At 40.1% G+C, this 26,051-nt stretch overlaps 1 protein-coding gene and 1 non-coding gene across 9 annotated transcripts in view; one reads left to right on the forward strand and one right to left on the reverse strand.

Moving 5' to 3' along the window:
• The window catches only part of EPB41L2 (erythrocyte membrane protein band 4.1 like 2), a 210,926-nt gene that overhangs the window by 143,061 nt on the left and 41,814 nt on the right, over positions 1–26,051 (reverse strand). The window lies entirely within an intron of this gene.
• LOC138989269 (U4 spliceosomal RNA) lies at positions 16,238–16,383 on the forward strand. The gene has a single exon (XR_011465510.1). It is a non-coding gene; the product is annotated as a U4 spliceosomal RNA (small nuclear RNA).

Consider the following 26,051-nt stretch of genomic DNA (forward strand, 5'->3'; position numbering starts at 1 on the left):
AATAAACAATCCAAAAATAATAATAATATCTCACTTAGCATCAAAAAGAGTAAAATACATAGGGTAAATTTAGACAAGGAAGTATAAGGCTTGTACACTGAAAAGTATGTAACACTATTCAAAAAAAATCAAACACCTAAGTAAATCCATGTTTATGGATTTAAATACTTAGTATTGTTAAGAGCCCATTAACCATCAAACAACTGTGATAACACAGACATGATAACACAGACATAGAGAACAGACTTGTGGACACGGGGTCGGGGGAGGAAGGAGAGGGAGGAAGGAGAGCTATGGAGATAGGAACATGGAAACTTACATGACCATATATAAAATAGATAGCCAATGGGAATTTGCTGTATGACTCAGGGAACTCAAACAGGGGCTCTGTATCAACCTAGAGGGGTGGAAGGGGGAGGGAGATGGCAGGGAGGCTCAAGGGAGGGGACATACCTATACCTATATGACTGATGCATGCTGACGTTTGACAGAAACCAACAAAATTCTGTAAAGCAATTATCCTTCAATTAAACAACAATTTTTTTTTTTTAAAGATACACGTAAAGAATCAATTGGAGTGAGGTATATTTGACAGCGAGGAAAAGGCCCAGTGAAAGGAAGAACACAGAAGAAATTATATCTAAATATTACAGAGGAAGTTATATCTAAATTGAGACCTGAGAGTAGAATATTGCTAGCAACATGTACCAAAGTCTAGACATGACAGAAAACCTGATATATCAGCTAAACTCAGAGAGGCAACCTAACATCTGAAACTCAATAAGTAAGTTAAAATCCAAAACAGCAAGGATAAAAGAGATGTTACAACATTTGAGGCTCTTCTGAAAAGTAAAGTGGTACCACGAAAGGATTTTAAGCTTAAAATTAAAAGACTTTAAAACTATAATTCTGACTACAATATGAAGAACAAAAATTTTTTAAACTGTGGGGAGGGGTGGCAGGAAAACCAGACAGACCATTATATATCTATAACATAGATACTGCATATCTAAGAAATGCTGCTGCTGCTGCTGCGAAGTCACTTCAGTCGTGTCCAACCGTGTGCAACCCCAGAGACAGCAGCCCACCAGGCTCCTATGTCCCTGGGATTCTCCAGGCAAGAACACTGGAGTGGGTTGCCATTTCCTCCTCCAATGCATGAAAGTGGAAAGTGAAAGCCAAGTCGCTCAGTCATGTCCGACTCTTCGCAACCCCATGAACTGCAGCCTACCAGGCTCCTCCATCCATGGAATTTCCCAGGCAAGAGTACTGGAGTGGGGTGCCATTTCCTTCTTCATCTAAGAAATGACAGCCTCATTAATGTTTAAAAAATAAAATATTAGCAAATAGGTAGCCAGTCTCTGCTTCCTCACCTCCAAAGAGAATTTTGCCATTGTAATTTCAATTTTGAAAGCAACTTGACTGATTTATTGTGGAATGGGCTGAGTCACTAAAGAACAGACCCATAAAGAACACAGGAGAGACTCAAACTGAAACTGAGAGAGTTGGTGTTCATTGTTTGGGAGGAAACTGGTTGAAAGGAAAGAGTATGAGAGCTGTTTTTAAACTGTGTAGAAGAAGAGTAAGAAAAATTCATAAAGTGGTATAGAGAATTTTTAAGTTTTGCAGTTATTATAAAACCACATTTGGGTTTTTCAAGAGACCAGAGTAAAAACCTAAGTGGTTTGTCAATTCTTTGTCAGCAGTAAGACTTGTATTTCTTTGACTACCAAAGTTAAAACTGTACCCCAAAAGAGCTCAGCTTTGTGCAGTTTATAGTATCTGACTAGAGAAGGTATCAGCGGAAGGAATGGATAAATTCAAGTAATATTCAATTGGCAGAATGATAAGAATTTGGTAACACATCAGAGTTAAGAGAGAAAAATAAAGAGCAATTAATAGGGCAGCAGAAGTCAGTCACTGAAACAGTTATAAAAGGAACCAGAGGGTATGGAGACAAATTTAATGAGTTAAATTAGGTAACAAAGAGGTACATAAAAAAAGAAAAAAACAAACAAAAAAAGAGATGTAGATGAATAAGCCAATAGTAAAGACAGAATGGACTCAAAGAAAAATAACTCAATCCAGAGGAAGACAGAAAAAGAAAGGGGAAAAAAAGAAAAAGAAAGAACAGATGGAACAGAAAACAAAGAAAATGGTGCCCAGCAACAATTAATTAAATGTAAATGGCCTAAATGTACCAATTAAAAGACAGAGATTGTCAGAGTAGGTAAATAATCCATTTCTAAGTAAGCTGTGTACAAAAAAATCTACTTTAAATATTAGGAATGTAGGAATACCTACATTATTTAAAACAGCAATGTCCAGTGTTATTTGAATTTCACCACATATACAGACTGCAGCCATGAAATTAAAAGATGCTTACTCCTTGGAAGGAAAGCTTTGACCAACCTAGACAGCATATTAAAAAGCAGAGACATTACTTTGCAAACAAAGGTCCATCTAGTCAAGGCTATGGTGTTTCCAGTGGTCATGTATGGATGTGAGAGTTGGACTATAAAGAAAGCTGAGCGCCTAAGAATTGATGCTTTTGAACGGTGGTGTTGGAGAAGACTCTTGAGAGTCCCTTGGACTGCAAGGAGATCCAACCAGTCCATCCTAAAGGAGATTGGTCCTGAATGTTCATTGGAAGGACTGATGTTGAAGCTGAAACTCCAATACTTTGGCCACCTGATGCGAAGAACTGACTGAAGAGAAGAATCAGAAGAACCTGATGCTGGGAAAGATTTAAGGCAGGAGGAGAAGGGGACAAGAGGATGAGATGGTTGGATGGCATCACCAACTCAATGGACATGAGTTTGGGTAAACTCCGGGAGTTGGTGATGGACAGGGAGGCCTAGCGTGCTGCAGTCCATGGGTTCGCAAAGAGTCAGACACGACTGAGTGACTGAACTGAACATATATACTTCTTTCTACCAAGTTCTAAGATTCAAAATTACAGCCAAAAATTCTCAATGAACGTTTTGAGGTGTTGTGATAACTACAAGGAAGGATGGCAACAATATGAATACCCAGTATATTCAACATGTTATCTTTGCTTTACTCCTCTCTTTAGAAAAGGATATTAGTATTTGCAAGAGAGAAGCATAAAAATATTTTTTCAAGCTTTTACTTTGAGAAGACTGTGAAAAGTTCACATCCATGGTTATAATTTGTTTCTCTTGGATCTAAACATACACCCACCCATTGGCTTCAGAAAAGTGCTTGGCCAGAAACCCTAGGACAGTGATACTTCCTGGAAATTTCAACTGGAAAGAAAAAGTATCCTATCCATGAAGCGATCGCCAGTAGCAAATAATGCAAATGTTCTTTTGTGTTAATACCAATTTGTAAAAACCTATTCTTACACAAAAGATACATTCATTCATTCGACAAATATTTCCTGTACAACTATTAAGAAGGTAATTTACAAAAAGATTCTCACTTATTTGATACATGGTATGATTTTATTAATTATTAAGCAAAACAGTTAAAAAATGTTTTATTTATCCAGTTTTCAGGGGCAATTCCCAGTCCCCAAAATGTCTCTCTTTGCTATTGACTGGCTGTCTCTCCATGTGAACAATAGATTCCCAGAAGCAAAGACTGCAGTCTTACATCTATATCCCCCACAACCCAATATAACACCTGTCATACAGTAAAGGAAGCCAAAGGAATGTTTGATGAATGAATGGACTGATGGGTCATACTCAATTAGTAGTACAAACAAAAATCCCAGTAAAAAATAAATAAATTCAGTATAGTTGTCACTCCTGACCCTTTCCTCACTCTTCATCCAGGTTCATAGTGCTGTTCTTTTTTCTATAGGTACTTCTACTGCTGAAATGACCGTTTTTGAGTTCCTGGCATCAGTCTTCCTCACTGTGAAGTTATCTGCAGCTCAGCCTTCGTCCTCATCTTTGAATGCCCAGCTTGGTTCACAGTAAGACTGGGCACAAATTTATTTCATAATAAAGAGCAACAAATACCACAGACACCTACTTAAATCAGTACTGCCAAGCTTCAGGTTATTACTCCGTAGTAAAAACAATGTACTTAACTGGTAACGGTGAGATTTACTATTAAAATTAGGTTAAGTAAATATTTGATCCTAGTCACCAGTACAATAAATACCACCCAAAAACCTCAGCACCAGATTTTATTGCACAGAAATACAAAAGTGTTACTGGAGTTGGCAATTTCACCTAAAGCCATAAATAAAAGAAATACAAAAGGAGGTTTCCTTGGGTAGATGCCTTTAACTGAGGGTAAAATTCACCAGCACAGATACCCAGGGAAATCTGGTTAATTCCCCATAAAACCTGGCATGTAGTATTTCTGCAATACAGATATTTGCAATTATGCCTCTTCCTTCAAATAAAGAATAGCAATGAAAATTTCGGAAAGGCTTCCAGTGGCTCTGCAGGGAGTACGGAGACCAAACTGCTCAGTATAATCTCCCAGGTTCCGCACTGACTGACTCCAGTCCAGATACGAGGCTCATCTTCTGCTTCTCATGCTCTCTCACACATCCCAAGCTCCAGCCACACCAGCCTCCTCAACAAGAAATGATTCCGTGTCTTCATTAATGCTGACTCTCCTCTGTCTAGACCGTCCACTTCCCCTGTCTACACTTGAGGAAAAAAAAAAAAAATCTAACCCCAGCTTCCAGGTATAAGGTTAAAAACAAGCAGTTTGTAACCAAACCTAACAATAGCTCTGTTACTGACTTTTAGAAAACAGAATAAAACATGGGGGCGGGGGAGGCAATCAAGTTATTTGTGAGTTTATGGTACATACACACTCTCACAAATCACAAGGCTCTCAAAGGGAAGTCTGGTAAACCAACCCAGCAGGGAGTGTCTACCACTCCAGGAGGACCCACTGGGAAAGGAAGCAGGATGCCAAGAATGGCGAAGTCAGACTTAAATGGAGAGTAACACAGCCCACGCTCTGAGACGGCCCTGAGGTATACATAGTGAGTGAAGGCAATCCTCCAAATGGACAGAACCAGGGGCAGTAAGATCTGATCAGGAATTACACTTCAAGGACAAGCTATCCTCAGGGCAACCACTGCTCTTAACCTACCTAATCATACACCCCACGAACCACACAACTTGGTGATCCAAGAGGGTAATTTACAGCTATACGACAGGATAGGGCAGAGCAGAGCACTGTCCAGGGGGAAATCTCAACAATGCAGCTGATCGCTGACATCTGATCTGGATGGAACTGAAGCCAGAGGAATGGACATCACCAACCGGTACACGGTGTTCTGAGACTATACTCTGCCTCTAGATGCAGCAGGCCAACAGAACTTTATATGGTCTGTCCTTGGAAGAGGGAAGGCCTGTACCTGCAGTTGACCTGTGTAAGCTGAACTAAAAGGATATACACACAATTATACATTACACTTAAATGTATGGAACTGTGTGTATACATATATATATCAGACAAATGGTGGAATGTAGCACTCCTAATAATCTACTTAGCAGCCACATCTAACTTCCCCTTCTGTCACCATCCCCCTGATATTTTCCTCCCACCCAAGACTTTGCCTGGATCTATTCAAGCCATTTGGGTTCAGCCATAATTGGAGTGTCTCATATCTTCCTCAATCCCTTTTTTATCTCCTCCCATTATCATCTATAATTCCATGTTAACTATACCAGAACATCTAACTCAGTAAGTGTTGAAACAACAGCACAGATATAACAAGATATAGAATTTTGTTCCTGCTGGCTTATCATCTATATATCGAAAGTAAATATTCTTCCCATTGGATCCTAGAGTAATAAGAGCCAGGCTTGAGATGCTTTTCTCTTCTGGAAGAAGATTGGTCGAAGTATCTACCAATCCCCTGGAGAGGATTTCCTCTCACCTCAACCTTTAATGTTGCTGTTGTTGTTTAGTTGATCAGTCGTGTCCAACTCCTTGTGACCCCATGGACTGCAGCCCACCAGGCTCCTCTGTCCATGGGATTCTCCAGGCAAGAATACTGGCATGGATTACTATTTCCTCCTCCAGGGTATCTTACCGACTCAGGGATCGAACTGGAGTTTTCTGTATCTCCTGCACTGTCAGGCAGATTCTTTACCACTGAGCCACCTGGGAAGTTTATTTCTGCCACGGAGTTTAGTGTAACAGGATCTGTCCCATACCAACTGTATATTTATCTTTAAAAGAAACAGATGGGATGGTATGGCACAGGGCTTGGTATCATTGTCTAAAACCAGCCCAGCTGATGGCTAAACATATACAAACACCGTAATCCCTGGGTACCTCTGCCGCAGATGACAGGAGTCAGGCCACCACAGAATCAGCTCTTGTTGGAAATCAATGAGCCAGCTGTCCAAGACGAGCCAGGGCTTATGTGATAGGATCTTTACTTGTTTTAAAGGCTTCTTAACAGTTCTAATATAGACCTATTATGCTTTTATGATCCTGGAAAACATCCAAAATGATTAGCCCATCCTTTTCTGACTCATATATCTTTAGGCAATAAAGGTACACACTTTCTACTAATTGAGAACTTTCAAGTGAGTCCATCTAATGAATGAATGCCCTATGGAGTAACATTTCTAAAATTAAGCAGTACTATCTTAAAATTTACAGATACAGAAAATAAACTCACAGTCACCAAAAGGAAAGGGAGGGAGGAATAAATTGGCAATATGGGACCAACAGATGCACACTACCATATATCAAAGAGAAAAACAACAAGGCTTTACTATATAGTGCAGAGAATTATATTCAATATCCTGTATTGAACTCTAATTGAAAAATAATATATGATCGAATTACTTCGCTATACACCTGAAACTAACAATGTGCTGCTGATGTGCTCAGTCATGGCCAACTCTTTGTGACCCCATGGACTGTAGCCCACCAGGCTCTTCCGTCCATGGAATTTGCCATGTCCTTCTCCAGAAACTAACAATATGGTAAATCAACTATACTTCAACTTAAAGAAGAACAATTTAGATATACAGTCGCCAAGGGCAAACAAGCACGTTTAAAAGGAAAACCCTGTTGTTCTACCTCATACGTAAATTCACAGATAAAACACTGGAAATGCTCAGCCGTAATGGTAACAATTGTTGTTCGTGAATGTGGACAATGGAAAATTTTGCTTTATTTGTATTTTTCTATATTAACAAGCTTTTCCCACTAAACATACAATAATTAAGAAATGTTTTAATAAACTAAAATCCACTTAAACAAAGAAATATGAGTTTCCCCCCTTCATTTCTGTACCCCTACTTTGGCAGTTTTAAAAGCAGTACAAAACAAGCTGGCTAAGTCCCAGCAAAGTTATAATAAACTGGTCGTGTGCCATGGGGTATAGATTTACCTGAAACACAGGAATACATTCATGCTACTCCTCTTTGAGCTTGGCACTATCTATAAGAAACTACTGGGCTCTAAGAAGCACATGCTTGCAGACACTGTTACATCAGAGGCCTTTTTTAAAAGTTAGATTTTAACTGGATTTAAAAGAATGAAAGGAATTTCCTGGATTTTATCAGGGCAATTTCCCAAAAGATTTTTGCCCCCACTTCTTAGTACAAGGATTAAAGCCACTTAGCAAATTATAGGGTATACTTGCCACTTAAAATGCTATTAAGAACATATAAATTAAGAGATCTTTAAAAAGCAGTACATGTTGGAAGAAGCTGTTTTAACAGTTTTCTATGAAGTTAGTCAAAAAGTATCAAATGTCTGAATAAAGGAGGGATCTACTTTCCGACCACACAACACTATGGAGAGATGGGGACCACATATCTACAGTCAAGAAAGAGCCTTTCTATGTTTTATCATCACGTGACAAGTTATCACTGTCAAGTTTTCACTACAACTTCATTAAAATACCAAGCCATACACACACAATGTAACACAGCACAAGGAGGACAGCAACATATTTTTCAGAACTGCAAAATGGCATCTGCGGAATGTCTCAAAGGAATGACAAAGGCACTTCTTTAGCCCAAACAAAGAGAACAATGTTTCCACTAGGACACTACAGGACTATTGCATTTCAGGGGGGAAAGGCAGTAAAAATTAACACAAAACAGAGCTGAACGTGTAGAATGACAGTCTGTGGGGAAGAATTAAAAGAAACTATTGAGAATACAAGTTTCATGTGTTACAGTACACAAAATTAAGAGGGCCTGAGGTTTTAAAAGTTGGGTGATTTCATTAAGTTTGAAAAGAAAATTACCTTTAAAATTCAAAATGTAAAATTACTTATCGGTTGAATCAATTAAGTGTTTTAGATTCACAAGCACCAGGCATCTATATTGTTTAGAAGATGGCTTACAAACAACCTATGCCAGCACATGGGATCATTTCACTTCATTTCCCATGATCACTCTATTAGAAGTGTACTATCGATGCCTCCATTTTATAGATAAGGAAACTGAGGCCTGCAGATATAAAATGATTCAGTAACAAGCAGATCTGAGTTTCAACTGTAACTCTTTCACTTATTAGCTATAAGACTTTGACTTTCTTTCCAAGATACTTTGACTTGCAAGACTATCAACACCAAATAATGTTCACAAGGATTAAAGACAAACTATTGTCAAAAACAGGACAAAAAAATTCCTAAAATAGCATACTAAAATGGAACTAAACACTTGTTAAATGGAGGTGAAGGTGAAGTTGTGATATACCCACTCAATCATGTAATGTCTTTAAAACACTGATATGAAAAGGACTTAAGAAATGCCCTCGGGGTGGGGGGGGGGGCGGGGGGGGGAAGGCTGTGAGAGAATGCCAAGAGTAGTCAAGGTTAATTACAAAATACAGTAAATAGCTGAGTATACTTAATGGAAAAAGATCACAACAAAGACAAATTGATTGTTCCTCACTTTTATCTGAAGGGTATATACTTAGTTATCTTCAGTGGAGAGTACCCTAAAAAAACAATTTGATGACTTTTGTACTGTAGGAAAAAAACAAGCAGTAGACTCTGATTCAAGTCAGTAAAACCAGTAAATAAGTTACCAAAGGTGTTTTTCTCATAACTAACATTTTCTCATAAATTTGTTAGCCCTACTGTGCCTCTCTATCCACCTCATCTTCCTACACTCCAGTTCTGATCACATCATTCACCTGTTTGGAAAACCTCAGTAACTGCAGAAAGAAAACCCAAATTCTTTCACCTGAAATGCAGTCCTCTAGGCTCTGGCCACACCCTCCTTTCTAACTTTTCTGCTCAGTAGGATGCATGATGATTTCTAGTCTTGAGGGAGGAAAAAGCCAAGAATCTCCAGGCTTACTCCTCGAAGCATGCCCATCACAACCACCACCATCAGGCAAAAGCCATCCACCGGCCATGCCCTGTCCAAAGAGTGCCATCCCTCTCTCCTCCAAGTGCCCACGACACTCCCTTACCCGCTTCCAGAGCTCTGCACATTCTGCAGTATTGATCCTATGAGCACATCTTAGCCACCATACTTAACAAGTCTGTCTTATCTCTGGATCCCCCAAAGCAAAACACACACTCCCTTGCACAAAGTTATGCTTACTACATTTGAGGAGAAAGAGATGAGATTATAAGAAAACACTTTTTAAAAAACAAACTGTTTACCTGTTTTTTCAGACAATTCCTGGCACTGTCATCTTATTTTTCTATTATCCAAGATAATCACCTTAACGATTCAATAAAGTAAGCCTAATATTAAATTAAATGGCCCTCCAGTGGAATAAACACTATTTTGGCACATTTATGGCAAGAAATGTCATGCCATCTTTTAAGATTCATACAAGGAAAATGTGAGGAGTGTGAAACAACTATCTTCACCTGTATGATTGGTTCTCATGGGTTAAGACTAACCTAAAGGATCATCACCTTCAAAAAGGTACTGAATTCTAAGAGAAGCAAGAAGAAAACAGAAGTGGCTCTGAAATAAGTCCTACAACAATACGTTTGGGGATATACAGTCCTCCTGAATCATGAGTCTGCGAGGGGCCTGAAAAAATAATGTAGCCAATCCTTTGCATCACAGACACGAGAGAATCTAAGAAATTCTGAGCTAAGTGAGGGAATTTTTATTTTTTTAAAGAATATTGTAAGAAAAGGCAGAAACCTAACTTCCCAGCCAGGTTTGTTTTTCCAAAACACGTTTTCCTCTTGGTTTTTCTTTTCCCAGTGTACCTTCAAAACTTCCAATTCCCCACAGGTGTAAAAACAGTACGAAAATGCAGGCTAGTGGCTTTTTTTTTTTTTTTTTAAACCACAGCATTTCTATAATCTCTCCTTCATGCAAAGCATTCACCAGAGACAAGTATGGAAGATTTTGCTCCTTTCTCCACTCAGGGTAACACAGAAGATCACAGGAGAAAGCAGGAACAAGGGAAAAGTGCAGGAGAAGGTGCAGGAAAGCAGCAGCTATGGCTCTCAGAGCCAAAGCCACAGACAGGAGATGTACTATTTTATTCTGGAACACTCAAATACAACTGTATAATTACACAGAACCTTCAGGATGTATCTATGTAAATACAATATAAGCTTATCTTCCAGGAAAGCTGGCCAACCCAAACACCCAAATCTGGACCATACCGCAACCAGCTCCGCGGCTGGTACCTCCCTGGCCATCATCCTCTACTTACTTGAGCTGCATAACAGGGCCCCGTGAGACAGAATTCAGGGCTATTCAGTCCATCCCAGGAGAATGACACAGAAGTAACTAAAATACCACGACCCCTCATGAGATCAAAATAGAGCATCTAAATAAAAACACCAACTCAGGTTCACCGGGACTGGACTCACCGGGTGATCACTGAGCTCCTCGGAGCTCACACCAGCAGCCCAGCTCTGCGATCACTGCCACCACTGTGTGCTCGTGGGCACAATCCAAGGACGCCTGGATTAAGATAAACGCCTTACGGAGCAGTGCTGACACAATTCAGTTCCTAACGCTTATGTCAGGCGCAGCCCAGCCCCGGGTCAGGATATAATACGACTGATACTAGAACCCACCGGTAAACATCAATATCTTTAGGAGGCAGTGTTCCTTTTCCAATCATAAAATTCATCCCTAAATTATTTTCCTCTTTTCACTGACCCGAACAGAAACATATGGAAAAACAATTCCCCATAGCCTGGAGAGTATGCAGAGCCATTAGTACTTAAAAATAATGAATAAAAAAAAAAGACTTCAAAAGAAATAAGATCACATTCTAGCATCACAAGACTTCTTTAAGGAAAAAGAACACGTGTGTGTGCACATAAACGTCACACACATGTACTGGGTCCCTTGAATGATGTGGCTGCTGTCCTGCGGTCAACTCTTGGAATCAGTCTCCTTTTGCAGCATATCTTCTATGTCCTGACAGTTTTCCATAGTGAACAAGCTGAAAGAGAGGGAGAGCTCGACACCTATTCTAAGGCAAGCAACCCCACAGGAAAAAAAGGAGTTGACCAAAAATGAGACTCTTTACACGATACTGAAAACCTTTTTGGAATAAATTAAGCACAGTATTATAAGAAATGCAGAGCACTGCCAGGAAAAAAAAAAAAAAAAAGTTTCTTAATTCTGTTTCTTCCTACTTCAGTCACTCAAGCTATTTCTGTCATATTCCTCATCCAACACTTAAGCTGTCATCTCTAGTGGAGTTTCCCCACCCACTACAATCATCGAAAAACTTTTGGGAAGAAACCAAAAGTATAAGCATCCTTGCCAAATGACATTCAGATTTTCGTCCCCACCCTAATAGTTGGCTGTTTATCCTTATTTCTCGATCTCTTTCCATTCTTACTCTTTCCTTCTTCCTCTACCTACAAATGTATCCCAGCCATTATTCCCTTTCTTCTCCACTTCCTATTCCTACTTCTTCTCCACTTACTCAACACTAAGTTTCTTCACGCCCTTCATCCCATCTTCCATTTCTTCCCTCAAGATACAGCAAGTTCAGAGATATACAAAATCTTAAGTTCTTCAAGATGCAGAATTTAAAATATGCTGAAGACTTCCTGTGGAGGAATTTTTCCAAGAAAAACAAAAACTGAGGATTCTCCGTCACCTATTTTTCAGACAGCCCTGCAGTAGCCCACCCATCAGCTGCTTTATACAGTTTCTTCTAGCCTGAGTTCAAACAGAGGTGAGGGTGAGTCTGAGGCTATGTGTGCCAGTACACTGTATGAATCCATAACAACTGCCTCAAAAATGACATCTAACTACTTGCTGACCAAAACAATATGCAAATCATACTAGACTCGCTTTTTCTGCAGAGATATTCCTGAAATCGGCAGTACCGGCAGGACTACCAAACTCACAGAGAGGAGGCCATGTTCTCTGATTTGCCCTCAATGTGCTCAGAACTTTTTTAACAAGTTACAATAATAACAGAGTGAGCCCACAGGTGCTCTGCTGGTACTATAGCGAGGAGGCAAAGTGAAGGGGAGAGAAGTGGAAGGAAGGAAAATAACAAGACAACATCCTGTCCTTGAGGAGCCAAGAGTCTTATGCACACAACCTCATGCAAAGTTAACATTCAGAAAATGTTACTGTTTTCAAGACAACAGTAGAAGAAATGGACTCACACAACCTCATGGAAAGTTTAAGGTTCATAAAATGTTACTGTTTCAAGACAGGGGTAGAAGAAATGCATTAAGACTATGTGAGTAGTTGCCAAAGGAATTATACAGCCAAGAACTCTTATGGGAATTCAGCAAAATAAGGAAAATAGAATTCCAGAGAAGAGGAAATTTAGCAAAGGAGATGATAATTAACAGTTTGGCAAGACCACTAAAAAGTTTGAAGAGATTTATTGGTTTTAACATGACAGAAAGAAACACTTCAAATATGCTTGTGCTAAGTGTAAAGCACACATTTTTAAACTTTACTTCTTCCAGGTTCACATCAAATAACCCTAAAATAGCAACAATCCAGCCATCTCATAATGGTTTCTAACATCTCCAAATCACTTGGGGCAAAGTAATTTAACTACACAGGTGTGTTTGAGTAGTCTCAAAGTTTCACTTTTTTTCATACTCAGAGTGAGATGGATTAAATTATCTGGGGCAACAATCTCTAATTTATCCTAGAGATAATTATTCACACATTTTTGCCAGTAAATAAAGTAAAATAGGCAGAATGGGATAGTTAAAAATATACTGGAATAGATGGAACCAGTTCTAATTCCAGTTCTGAAAGTAACAGGAATTTAGAGCAAGTCATTTAACTTCATTTTATTAAATTACCTAATTATAAAATACAGGGAGGATTCATTACCTCTTAAAGTACCTCATAGTTCTAAAATTCTGCATTCTAAAAAAAAAACTACTTGGCGCGGCAAACATGACACAAAGTTAAATGAAAATAAACGTCAAAACCATAGTATGAACCCTACTTGTGAAATGTACATAAATATGCATTTACTGAAGTGGTTATCCTATAACCTCTGAATGTATTCTATCACCTCCAAATGCATTTTTTACAAAATAAAAATATAATATAAAGAAATTATGTCTTAAAGTGGGAATGAGGCTGGCTTTTACTATTTATGTTTCCCTGTATTGCAAGTTTTATTCAACAAACACATAAATTTATCATTAAAAAAAAAAATCCAATCCCAAGCTCTTCGGCCTCTGTGAAATACACTGGAAATCAGAGTTCTCTTGGAAACACTCCAGGCCAATCTCGGATCAGGGGGAAAGTAGAGGGAGGAAGCCCCTCAACCTTGTTTTATCACAGCTCCTTTTCTCTTCTAGTCTGAACCCCCTCCTCCGTCCCACCCTTCCCCATCAAAATCTCTTGGGAGTGATTGAACGCAAGTAACCTAAAACTGGAATTTCTGGGACTGCGTGATCTTCCAAAAGCACTTTATTTTCATCTCTACCTACACACATGCACACACACACACCCAGAATTGGATTTCATACTTATTCTGCAACAAATCCTCACAGCAGTACATAAACGTTCTTTAAGAAAAAAAAGGCGTGGGCAAGCTATATTGGAAAAAAAAAAGAATGATCTGGCACCTGCGGTGGTGATGTCATTACCAGCCAAGGCTCTGAACTGTCTCTGGAATGCAGCTGTGGCTAGAATCCCTTAGGCCACCCAATGCTATTTAACATAAAAACACAGTCTTTCCTGGCACAAGAAAACCTCACAGTCACACGTGACTATACTCTGCTTAGGAATCCTACACTCAGAACTTTACGGCTTTAAACACTTTGTAGAGCACAGCCATCACTGTGCAGGACCATCCCTGAAAGTCAAACTTCAGCAGCTCTAAACCGTTAACTTCCAGCAGGCCTGAGAAGGACTAATTCTGCACGCCTGTCTATAGGCAGTCCAGAAAGAACTGACTCATTGGAAAAGACCCTGATGCTGGGAAAGACTGAGGGCATGAGGAGAAGGGGATGACAGAGGATGAGACGGCTGGATGGCATCACCGACTCGAGGGACGTGGCTTTGAGCAAACTCTGGGAGTAGGTGATGGACAGGGAAGCTTGGTGTGCTGCCGTCCATGGGGTCGCAAAGAGCCGGACACGACTGAGGGACTGAACTGAACTGACTCATGACAGGCCAGATTTTGAGTCACTGCCTTGGAAACAGGAAAAAACATACATACACCCCAACCTCAAATGAAGTGAGGACTTTGTTGGGGAAGGAGTGAGCACAGGGGGGAATGAGATAAGGATGACACAAGTGAAGCTGGGGATGGGAGTGCATGCGGTCACAGAATCGGACATGACTTAGCAACTGAACAACAACTCTAAGTAAGTAAACGTTAGTTGTTATTATTTTTTCCCCACAGAAACAGCCACTAAAGGGAGTACTAACTCCCCAAGCCTACTTCAGATGGTCCAATTAATCCATAAAGCTTAACTGCAATTTTTAAGGAAAACACACATAAGGAGTTTCCCCTAACACACATTTGCTCCCCAGAAGAATGAGTAGGGGCTGACCTTTTCTGTCACCCTTCATTCACACTAAGACAGTCCAGTGAAGAATCCCGACTCTACCACTTCTCCAGCAGGGACCAACCCAGAGATGTGGTGCCTGACCAGGGGGTTGACATGGCAACTCTTGGCAACTGGAGATGAAGAGCCACAGGAACCTGGGCCTCCACCCAAACTGCCTAAAACTCTCCACTCCACCATGGCTTGATCCCTTTTTTAAAAGCCATGGAATTTTTAAAAGCCATGGCCTGCTTTTTACCACCAACACCCGACCAACATGGCCCCATAGGAAGGGAAACAAAAGTCTCCACCTCAAGTTCAGACTAGAAAGCTACACAAGGCCTTACAATTTACTGTCAAGATTTTACTACTCAGAGCACGTGAAGAGGGACAAGGAACGTCCAGATGCGTTCGTCCGTTCTTACTTACATTCCAAAGGCAGAGCCAAGATCACATGGGGATGCTAATGATCATTTATTTTAAAGTCAACAAGACAGCGAAAAAAGAAAGAAACCAGAACTTCTAACTCACAATTCCCATGACTGTCCACATAAACTTTTACAGAGCTTTGTCACCCTCACAACCCTCTAAAAATCAATTTTCAATTTTCTACAACTGACTACATGTTATGTAGTAAACCTGTGACTCTAAGTTGCAGAAAACTCTCTCCCTATGACCCAGAACACATCAAAAGCCCCCTCTCCTTACCACTTAGCTTTTACGAAATCACAGGATCTCAATTGTGACCCACACTTTGACTTTTTTCCAGTGTATTTCCCTCAGTCGGACAGAAAAGCTCCCTAGACCCAGGGTTGAGCGAGAAGCTCAACTAGTGTCTGGACCATATTTCACCACCACGCGACCATGTATAAAGCCTCTGCTAGAAGAGAGGGGGCTGAATCCCCAACCTAGGATGCATTCCAAATCGAAGTCATTTTCTCTAACAGTACTCCCCACTCCTTTCTGTAAGCCACAGAGCGGTGGGGGCGGGGGGGGGGGGTCCTGTGTGTGTTGTTTCCTACTTTAAAAGCGAACCCCCTGATCCTGCCCTCTGTACCCTCTGTTACCCGTTCCCATGTTTCCCAAACACTTTCAATTTTTTTCTGTGACCCAGTTCACAAATATACAGTAAACACACCCAGTTTTAATGGAAACACAGTTTTCAAGTGGCCACTCTGATCAGGCTTAAAGCATAAGCGTTTTGTGCTAAATCCAGCCCCAGTCCCAATGAGCCTTCTCCCTGCCAGCGGGCTGCCTCAGCCAGGAAAGGGGGCACCTCTTTCTTCCCACCTCCCTTTCTCTCCCCCTTCCCCAAGGGGAAGCTCTGCGCAGTGGCAAAGCTCTAGTCAGTGAGGTTTGTCCGAGGTGTGATGATTGCTAATGGAAAGCTTTTCCCAAAAGGGAAGTCTTTTTGAAATTCACATAAAATTCTGTATAGACTAGATAAGGCCCCAACTTTCACGTTGTTTATGCCATTTCACTTTCTAAATGCCAGTTGTGGCCTTCTGAAATGATTTCTTGAAAAATCCTGCCCTAGACCTACCATTATCTCATTTTCATTCGTCCCAACCTCTGATTATCTTCTGTCTTTCCTTGTGAACCACAACTCCAACAACTCTGTGACCCTGAGCAGCCTGTGCCCGCAGCTCCATCTTCACAACCCTCTCACAGCAGCCTGACTTCCGTGGGCCACCAGCAGACCTTTACCAGCCCCTCTCTCCTCCAGCATGTCCACGGACTCTCTGGCTCCACCTAAGGTACAGTCTTACTTCAGACTTGCACCCACGCCACCGACAAAAATAAGTAACGATGGTAACTTTTCTCAAGTCAAATTCATGGCCACAAACTTTAACTAGACTCTCAGAGAGCTCCAGAAATCCTAAGACAGCTCCCTAGTCAACCCACACCCCCACTCTCCCAGACATAGATTTCACATTTGTGCATAAAGCCCCAAAAATGACAGACCCGAAATATATGACACTGGATACTGGTTCTTCCTATGATCTCAGCCACAATCTAACTCTATTTGTCCTCCAGTAGAGAAAACCAGATAGTGTTCAACACACTCAATGGTGTAAGTAAATAAAAAAAAGTTACTAGCCATTCATTAAAACAAACAAACAAACAAATCTGCCTGGTACAAGGCTGACTTACTATTATTAAGTTTAAGGACAATTAACTGTTAAAGAATAAAAAGTCTTTTTGCTTTCTCTTATAAAAATGTTTGGTAATACTCTCTCCTCAATTCTCTTACCTAAGTAATTCATGTGCAACTCTGCCCTGCCTTTCTAATCACTGTCAGGCATAACAGTTTATTGTCCAAATATAATCTGTTCAACCATGCAAACACCTGTGCAATCAGGCATGTTCAATTTGCAAGGGGCAAGTCCAATGACATGGCCACAGTGGTAAGCACTGGTGCCTGGCGAGTGAGCCTTTCACTGAAAGAGACAGCTTTTCTCATAATTATCTCTATTTTGAATCAAAATGTCTAATGCTTTTATGTAATTCAATAGAAAAACAAAACACATGCATTACAGAGTTGCTATTTATTCCAACCCAGGCCACTAATGGTGACACTCAGGCACATAATAAACCCAGAGTAAAATAAAGCTGTGGCTCTTGAAATTCAAGGGCCAGAAGAGAAAGCAAAGGAAGCAAATATGCCCAAGGAGACAATAAAAGGTTAAGGCCAGAACTCTATGTGCCCTAAGAGAGCAGCCACAGCGAAATCACTGCCCGGTTTCAGGGGTCATTTCTATCACTTTAAAACTCCGTTCTTCCTGGAGGGGGGCCGGACATGACCTAACGCAGTTGAGAAATCCAGATTGAAATAACATATGCCAGCAAACAGGCAGATTTGAGAACATGCAAAAGCTATAAAAGCCCTTCAGAGCAAGAGGGTAACATAGCCTGGAGGAACTTCAGGTAAAAGACATGAACACCACTTATACCAGCAGATACGCAGAAAGGGCCAAGGCCACAGACTAGCCTTCCCACCTCAGCCACCTGGACTGCTAACGTTTAAAAAAGAAAAATACGTGCCCAGCACAAAAACCCAACAAGGTGATGTTAATACAGTTCCTACTCTTCACTTACTTAGGCTCCTTTCCCAGCACCCTGAGTTTCAAAAGCTCTACCAACCGTTTTCTGTTACTCAGTTTTCAGATTAAGGTGTTTCCTCCTGGCTCTGCCTCCTCCATTCATCCACTCTATGTGGAGGCGATGGCCACTGTATACCCAGCACTGTGCTAGGACACATAACCCAGTAAGGGAGCAGGGGAGGAAGCCAATGATTACAACCCACTCTGAGAAATACCTACTTAAAGTCATCTGCAAAACAGTAGATGAGCAGAGAATGACTGTAAAATTAGAACCATCTCTGAAACTGTGGTGCTGGAGAAGACTCTTGAGAGTCCCCTGGACTGCAAGCAGATCAAACCAGTCAGTCCTAAAGGAAATCAACCCTGAATAATCATTGTAAGGACTGATGCTGAAGCTCCAATACTTTGGCCACTGATGCAGAGTGGTCAAAGTGCACTTTGGCCACTCACTGGAAAAGACTCTGATGATGAGAAAGATTGAAGGCAATAGGAGAAGGGGGCAGCAGAGGATGAGATGGTTAGAGTGCATCACCGACTCAATGGACATGAATTTGAGCAAACTCAGGGAGATAGTGAAGGACAGGGAAGCCTGGCGTGTTATGGTCCATGGGGTCACAAAGAGTCAGACACCATTTGGTGGCTGAACTAAAGGATGAAGATGCAAAGAAAGGAGGGACAGCATCCCAAGAATTTGCAAAGACTTCAAGACTAGTACAGGTTGCTCCTTTCAACTTGTTACATTTAATTAAAATCACAAAGGTTAGGCCCAAGAATTCACAAGGCAATAAAATACAAAAGTCAATTTCCCTACTAATATGGTAGGCTAAGTGACAGTTATTGGACCTAAAGATTGCTTCTTTTTTAGCCTGTCTGAAAATTTCATTCATCTCTTGTATTTGTTCTCAGTTTACAAAAGCTAATCAATAGTTGCCACGGTAGTTATGTGTGGACCTGTGAAGATCACTCATAGTTGCATCTCCTGAACTAATATGTTGGCAAGAGGCACATGACGACCTTCATCCTAATCCAAACTTTGGTGCACATTCCTTTCATTCTTTTGCTTTTCTCCCACCTCAAGTCAAAGTATTTCATGTACCATTCTTAACAGTCAACTAATTGTAACTAAGATAATGGCAGATAATAATTGAATGTGTGATCTCATCTAGGTCAGGAGAGGAGATGAAGGTAGAAAAGAGTTAAAAGAATCCAGTGTAAGGTCAACTTGTGTCACCTGGCTTAGGGCTGGGTGAGCAGACTGGGAGCCTCTTCCTTGACCTGTAGAATGGAGAATAAAAACTTGACTAGTTACCAGAGTTGTTTTGTTATTAAAAAAAAAAAAAAAAACTTACAAAGAAATGGTTTCCAATTAATAAGATTTGGTTTGGTCTATGCCCTGTGTTAGCTGGGGTTACCTGGTGGCTCAGACAGTAAAGAATCTGCCTACAATGCAGGAGACCCAGGTTTGATCCCTGGATAGGGAAGATCCCCTGGAGAAGGGAATAGCAACCCACTCCAGTATTCCTGCCTGAAGAATTCCATGGACAGAGGAGCCTGGTGGGCTACAGTCCATGGGGTTGCAAAGAGTCGGACACAAATGAATGAACACTTTCACTTTTTCTTTCTGGGTTAGCTAGCTCAGGGTTTTTCAACCTCTGTACTCCTGACATCGTGGCCAAACAATTCTTTGTCATCCAAGAAGCTGTCCTGTGCATTAAAGGATTTTTAGCAGCATTCCCTACCTCTATACAGAAATACTAGAAGCAGGTCCTTCAGTCATGGCAACCAAGAAACCAAATCTCCAGACATTGCCAAATGTTTCCTAGGAGACAAAACTCACCCATCCACCCCCATCTCAGTAAAGAATCATTGTGCTAGATTATGAGCACCAGCCTATTTACTAAATAAAGAAGACACTGATGTTGATGAACAGGGCGAAATCTTGAAAAGGTCATGCCTCAATCAACTATTGTCTGTAGTTTAATGAAAAGCTAACAGATATCCCCAACAGAAGAGGAACATCAAAATTAAGGTCAAAAAAAGTAAAGCCTGGAGCATTTAAGCAGTAATAAGTATATAGATGCTCAGGAGTGGTAAAAGCTGGGACCGAAAAAGAGCTTAGTGAGAACACTTAAACTAAATCAAACCAAGTCTCAGTCAGTTCAGTTCAGTTCAGTCGCACAGTCGTGTCCGACTCTTTGCGACCCAGTGCACTGTAGCCTCCCAGGCTCCTCTGTCCATGGAATTCTTCAGGCAAGAATACTGGAGTGGGTAGCCCACTCCCTTCTCCAGGGATTGAATCAACGTCTCCTGCCTTGCAGGCAGATTCTTTACTGTCTGAGCCACCAGGGAAGCCCGTTAATCTTTATACAAACCCAACCAAAAAAAAAAAAAAGAAAAAACATTTTAATTCTACAAATTAAGATCTGAAATAGTAACTATTTTGACATCATAAAAAAGCACAAACCAGACTCCAAATCCTGGCCCATTCCAACCATTTTCTAGCTACCTGACACTTACCCTAAGCTTTTTCCCTCTTCTAGAGAAGTAAACAACATAGCCAATATAAGAACATAAGCATGGCACCTGGCACACTGTCAGTACCAGTAAGTGACAACTGCCAATAGTTTCACATGGATATTTTATAAACATACATCTAATACAAAATGGAACACGACACCCAAGTTAACTAAGAAAACACACACCTAATATGTTAACTAAAAAAAAAAAAATCCATTACTGTAGAAACACTCCATAGATGCCAAGATTTACCTGCACTTTTTAAGGCAGGAGACAAATGAGTAACTCTCTCTAGACCCACGGTTACAATAAAAGCAAAATATAAATGCTGCCCTTTTGTAAGTACCAAATAATGCAGCGCTTGGGCTGCCTCCAAATATATTTCCCCAGGTTTTTATGCAAACCAGCCAAAACACCATTTTAAGCGTTTGAGTTTGAAAATTCACTGTACAAAATTTCTATAAAGGCAAACAATCAAGTAGGAAAGAAGAGCATTTTCTCACACACACCCAGAGCCAGTTTGCAGTTGCTGTTTTTGCTGCACAGAAGTTGTTTTCTAGCCACAAGCTACTACAAATTGTTCAGACCTTTTGGCAGCAACACAGGAAACTGCCCTTTTCACCCGTTCTCCCACAAAAATGTAGTCAATTTCTAGGCAGGCCCATCTCTCAAGGCTACTTGCTTTATGGAGCCAAATGCACACCATTTTTCATTTAGCAATATGAAAGGGCCCCAAATATTTTGCATTTTTGTGAAGAAAGCTAAAAGCAAGTCACCAGAAGACCTGTGGGCAAAGCTCTCTATTAAGTCAGCTCATAAACTGTGCTAACACCGCGCTTTACACCAGCATTTGAAATTTATAGGGCATTTGGCATTACAGCTGTTTCTGTTTTATCCAAATCATCCAGGACACAACAGGCAACATGTGAAGCCATTTCCTGATGCTTAATTGTCCTTGGCTCCCCACTATTCTCAACTTGTCATGTTCGAAATAAGTATTTAAAGTAGGCACATCTGCCTTTTGATTTAAAAAAAAAAAAAATCTCCTATCTTCTCTTTGACTCTAGGCTTTTTCCACAGTCTTAAGGATCACATACAGGTACTTGGGCAAGCTACAAAGATGAAGCTGAATATTCAGCTTTATATTCAGGTATACAAAATCAATCTGTATTTTTCTCCTTCAATTATTTAAGCAGAGGTGAGAACAGGAGGTGGTGCATTACTCAACAGCTGTAACATATTTAACTTCTAAAAATAAAGGCAAAATTGCCCTTATTTTTTAAATTTTAAATCTTTAAATTTTAAATTGCAAAATTAAAGAAGAACCTTTGAAAACTAGGAATTCCTTTGTATCCCATTTGGCTTAAAATTTCACAGACAGATCATTTATAAATAAACAAACAAACCCAAATGGCAAAAAGGCAACTGCAGTTACTCACAGAATGAAGCTGGACACTACTCTGCCCTGGAGAGTCAAGTTCCAAAATGCAGTCTGGTGAACCAAGCTCATAATTCATAAACTGAAAATCAGTCCAGTATTTTCCAGGGAACACTTCTGTCTCCCCAAAACGACATGCAACCTCAAACAAGTTCCAATCATGACTCAAAGGTAACTTCTCCAAAACGGTACAATGTCAAGAAACTCCAGAAACCACACAGACAAAAATGATAAGCCAAGGAAACTCCATTCAATTACATACACTCATTACTTTAACAACAGATAATTTTATTTTTCAGAGTCCAATACTGACACTAATTCAAAATATTTCAAGTTCAGAACCCCTTTCCAAAGGCACCTGAATTTTTCCAGCAAATAATATATACTGTGAGAAATATAGTATATATACTATATACTGTGAGAAAACTAGATGGCAAACCAGGGAATCAAAACTGAAAATTCAAAGGCAAAATCTTCCATGTCGAGTTGGTAAAGGGACCTGGCTTGCCTGAAACTAGTAAGCACAGAAGGCATGCTCTGTTACTGTAATCTTTCCGATTTAAATAGATAAATTGCACATATCAAACAAGCGCTAACTGCAAGCATGCTTCATTCACTGCTTGCCTTAAACTTAACGAGTAATAAAACATCTTTCATCTCCTTCAAAAGAATATCAAAAAGATTTCACATTACTGTTTATCAGCTTAACAACATCTTCAAAGTAAATATAATTGTTAATATTTCTGAGAAAGGGTCTATAGAAGAAGCAGGAAGATATGGCCTCCTTGTTAAAGACTTCTTTACTCCAGGTTGGGGGTGAGGGGGTGTCCTGAGATAGTCAGCATCAACGTGAAATAGCCTGTAAGACAATCACCAAGAAAGAAGTGTTAACTGTCCACATCTTCACTTGACTTTCTTTCAAATAAGTAAATAACAACAGAGGAACAGCTGCCCAAGGTTATCCAGAGGTCTGGCATGAGAAGTCAGAGCACTCAAGTTCACTGTTCAAACATGGGTTTTCTGGCCCACATTAGACAAGTTTGGCCTGGGAAAGTTTACTTCAAATTTGAGCTAAATGGGTAATTAAAGAACCTCTTTGCTACTGTTACATTTTTACATTTCTCACACCACTAGAAAAACTCATCTTAAGGACTTTTTTAAACAACAAAAGAGATGAAAAGCGTAGACTTGGTTCTCATTTCTGTTGGTTTGCATCCTACTTTCACTGTGTTCAATTAGTATTTATTCTGCAATTACAATGTTAAAAAGTACAGCTAACACTGAGACGGACGGGTAAAGAATGCGCAAGACAGAGGTATATTTCTTACCAAATAGGTGGTGTCTGCATGTGCACTGATACACAATAAGTTTAGGGTGTTTTGTTTGCGTGTTTTTGTTTTTTTTTCAAGTATCTCTATGTGGTTTACTTTCTCTATGGCAAGAGTGCTGGAGGCCCTTCATGTGTCTAAATGAAAAACTCTATACACATTGGCTTCAATAAAGCCAGCAGTCTCTTGAAGATAGGTTCCAGCCATGAATCGTCTACGTTTGTGTTCTGGAAAGGGTGAAAAGGGCAGTTTTCTGTGTTGCTGCCAATGGGCTGAACAATTCCCAGTAGCTTGTTAGAGAACTTCTCTAAGGAGAAAACTTTCAAGCTGGCTTGCTATACTTGTGCAAAATAACATGATTTTTCTCCAATTACTCTTATTTTGTTACAACTTTTCCAGTAAAAACCTTCCCTCGCCTTTTATAGTCATGTTTTTAAATGATCTTGCTAAGGAAAAGTGTGTTTGAAAATAATACTTAACAAGTTACCTGAAAACCAATTTCAGCACACACCTAACTTCTGAGTATTAAAATTCTTTTAGTCTTCTCCATCCACAATTAATACAGTACTAAATTTGTCCAAGTATTCACTTTTGGCAAGTGCTTCCTGAATTCATCCTACAACCATTTATTAAGCACTTCATAAGGAAAGATACTGTGGAAAATTCTGAAACAGATGGAATACCAGACCACCTGACCTGCCTCTTGAGAAACTAATATGCAGGTCAGGAAGCAACAGTTAGAACTGGACATGGAACAACAGACTGGTTCCAAATAGGAAAAGGAAAACGACAAGGCTGTATATTGTCACCCTGCTTATTTAACTTCTACGCAGAGTACATCATGAAAAATGCTGGGCTGGAAGAAGCACAAGCTGGAATCAAGATTGCCAGGAGAAATATCAATAACCTCAGATATGCAGATGACACCACCCGTTATGGCAGAAAGAGAAGAGGAACTAAAAAGCCTCTTGATGAAAGTGAAAGAGGAGAGTGAAAAAGTTGGCTTAAGCTCAACATTCAGAAAACAAAGATCATGGCATCTGGTCCCATCACTTCATGGGAAACAGATGGGGAAACAGTGGAAACAGTGTCAGACTTTATTTTTGGGGGCTCCAAAATCACTGCAGATGGTGACTGCAGCCATGAATTTAAAAGACACTTACTCCTTGGAAGGAAACTTATGACCAACCTAGACAGCATATTAAAAAGCAGAGACATTACTTTGCCAACAAAGGTCCATCTAGTCAAGACTATGATTTTTCCAGTGGTCATGTATCGATGTAAGAGTTGGACTGTGAAGAAAGGCTGAGCACCAAAGAATTGATGCTTTTGAACTGTGGTGTTGGAGAAGACTCTTTGAGAGTCCCTTGGACTACAAGGAGATCTAACCAGTCCATCCTAAAGGAGATCAGTCCCGGGTTTTCATTGGAAGGACTGATGTTGAAGCTGAAACTTCAATACTTTGGCCACCTGATGCGAAGAGTTGACTCACTGGAAAAGACCCTGATGTTGGGAGGGATTGGGGACAGGAGGAGAAGGGGACGACAGAGGATGAGATGGCTGGATGGCATCACTGACTCGGACATAAGTTTGGGTAAGCTCCAGGAGTTGGTGATGGAAAGGGAGACCTGGCGTGCTGCAGTTTATGGGGTCACCGGAGTCGGACACGACTGAGCAACTGAAGTGAACTGAAGGAAAGATACACGGGTTTTCCTGGTGGCTCAGCCAGTAAAAAATCCACCTGTGTGGATGGATTCTTTACACGAAGAATCCAATGTGGAAGACCTGGGTTGATCCCTGGGTTGGGATTATTCTCTCGAGAAGGGAATAGCTACCCACTCCAGTATTCTAGCCTGGAGAATTCCATGGACAGAGGAGCCTGGCAGACTACAGTCCATGGGGTTGAAGAGAATTGGACATGACTGAGTGACTCTCACTTTCTTTTCATAGAAAGACACACAACCCCCACCAGGCTGTTGATATACCAAAACGAATGAGAACAGCCCTTAAGAAACTAATCTAGTAATGCAGAGAAAGAGAAAGGGCAGAATTCTGAGGCTGGGGGCAAGGAGGGAGGTGTCAAAGAATTTCTGTAAATTTACTGTAAATTTTCTGTAAATTCTTGTGTATATTAAGATTTAAGAACTAAGGTTTAAGGTTTAAGAACTATATCAGCCCCCAAAAGCAATAAATCAGCAAGTCATTATTTACTTAAAAAAATAAAGACTCTACACTAGATCACTCCAAATAGACAGTCATTACAGTTATATTTAAAATATCACTTGTTATGCTACATAAATGAAATATACCTAGATATTAAATTATATATTGGAAAAGCTATAGAACTATGATAAAAAGAACTAAACTAAAAATCAGAAAGCTAAGACCAATTAATGCCACTTAATTTGAATAAGAATTAAAATCCTGCCCATTAACTCAGAAAACAATTACTATAATTAAGTGAAAATACACATGCAAATATTTTGCAAAGGGCTTTAAAAGCTTAACAATGTATCATATCATAGGTCAAGGAGCAGCTCTGGTCATAATATCCTCAGTAAACAAGACCCTGTCAGGAATAAAAGAGACAATGAACTGATAAATTGGTTGGATTTTAAAAATTTATTTTAAAAAATTTTTTTAGGCATCCAGAACCTTTACTGATGAGTAGAAAATATTTGCCAAGGTTTGCATCTTTCAGTAGCCAGGTGGTGACATTATTTGGCATAGTTTCAATAAGTGTGAGT

This window comes from Bos mutus, chromosome 9, assembly GCF_027580195.1.
Source record: "Bos mutus isolate GX-2022 chromosome 9, NWIPB_WYAK_1.1, whole genome shotgun sequence".
NCBI lineage: Eukaryota > Metazoa > Chordata > Mammalia > Artiodactyla > Bovidae > Bos > Bos mutus.